Source organism: Cavia porcellus, unplaced genomic scaffold (genome assembly GCF_034190915.1).
Source record: "Cavia porcellus strain 051 isolate PalLab524CR breed Dunkin Hartley unplaced genomic scaffold, mCavPor4.1 scaffold_12, whole genome shotgun sequence".
Lineage (NCBI taxonomy): Eukaryota > Metazoa > Chordata > Mammalia > Rodentia > Caviidae > Cavia > Cavia porcellus.
The window spans coordinates 17,843,114-17,844,774 of NW_026947495.1; the positions used below are offsets into that span (position 1 = coordinate 17,843,114).

General features: G+C 34.3%; 1 non-coding gene across 1 annotated transcript; it reads right to left on the reverse strand.

The window, feature by feature from the left end:
• Positions 1–1,318: 1,318 nt before the first annotated feature.
• Positions 1,319–1,422, reverse strand: LOC111754226 (U6 spliceosomal RNA). Its single transcript, XR_002788931.1, has one exon. It is a non-coding gene; the product is annotated as a U6 spliceosomal RNA (small nuclear RNA).
• Positions 1,423–1,661: the final 239 nt, after the last annotated feature.

Genomic DNA, 1,661 nt, shown 5'->3' on the forward strand with positions numbered 1-1,661 from the left:
TCAAGAAAGGAGGATCACAAGTTGAAAGTGAGCTTGAGCAATGTAGAGGGACCCTGTCTCAAACAAAAAAGCAGCGGTAGAGTGCTTGCCTATTGAGTCTGAGTCTGTAGGTTACATCCAAGAAAGAAAGAAGAAAGGAAAGAAGAGAAGAGAAGAGAAGAGAAGAGATAGGATCAAGACAAAACAAGAAAAGGAAGGAAGAAAGGAGGGGGGTCTGAAGTGACTATTATGTAACTCTGGAATTTACTATTCAAATATTTCATTTGCATTGTACAGGAGCATCTTGACTGATAAACCGAAGCTAACGTCTGTTCATGTTAGCCATTGTACTACAATAGCGACCTAGTTCCAAACTCCCAGCCCTGTGACAGGAAGCTGTGTGGACAGCAACCCAACATTTCTTACATGGCTTACTAGAATAATAAAAACTTTATCCTCTAACTTTTAGAGTTCTTTGTTCTGGGTATAAATTTCTGCTTCTGGTTACTGAGACACAGGCATGGAGATTGGATGACATTATTTCAACTTCTCATTAGCTGAGTCACTTCCAGAAGACTTAACAGAGCTGCACTTGTTTTCAGAAAGCTGACATATATGCACAGAGAAAGAGATAGGCTCAAAGAATACCTCAGAAAACCTTGAGATTTCATTTCAGGCTGATTTTCAGCATAGAAACATACTAAAACATTTAAAAAAACAGCAAACCTTAAGGAGAGAATATTATTTCCAGTTATACTATAAGATTCAAATGTCAATCTCTCTTCCCTGGTACCACCAAAAAAAAAAAAAATGTCAATCTCTCACCAACAGCAAAAGGCACACAACAAAATAGGAAAGTATATTTCATTTTAAGGAATGAAAAATGGACAGAAAATGTACTTGAAAAAGCTCAAATATCATACTTAAATTGACAAGGAATTTAAAACTATTGTTTTAATAATCATTTCCCATTTGCCTTGAGAATATTCACCAGCGGTGCTTTCGGCTGCAGAGTTTACCTTGAGATTACTCATGGATTACAGTCCTAACTGTACCCCTAAAGTTTACAACAAAACATTTTACTTTTATTGTCATTTTTGCATTGCTCTGTTATATCAATAGTCTTTGGAAACAAAATGTTTAATCTTATTTATTTTTTATTCATATACATTTGTGATACATCTCCATCTGTTTTACCCTCCTCTTTCCTAGATTCCCTTATTTACTTCTAAAAAGTGTACCACCTTCTTTTCTCTCATCTCTCTTTTATTTCACCCTTTAAATTATTCACATTTTGGGTTTTTCCACATAAGAGAAGCTATGCAATATTCAACCTTTTAAAAGTATGGAATATTTCCCAAATTTGAGTGCCATCTTTATATGGGGATTATGCTAATCTCTGTTTCGTTCCAATTTTAGTATATGTACTGCCAAAGTAAGCACAAGACAGCATTCTGCTTATAGCATTCTGCTTTAAGTAGCAACATTTCTATTATGAAATATAGTAATTCTTGAGTGCTGAAAATTAAGTGAACAAGCTGCCCTCTCTTTAAAAGCAGGGAATGGGTTTAAAGATGATCAAATAGTAAAGGAAGAAATAGAAAAAGGAACATAATGTATGGACAAAATGAGAATATCAGTAATTAGATAGAAAATATTAAAAGGGCCAATAAAAAATTCTG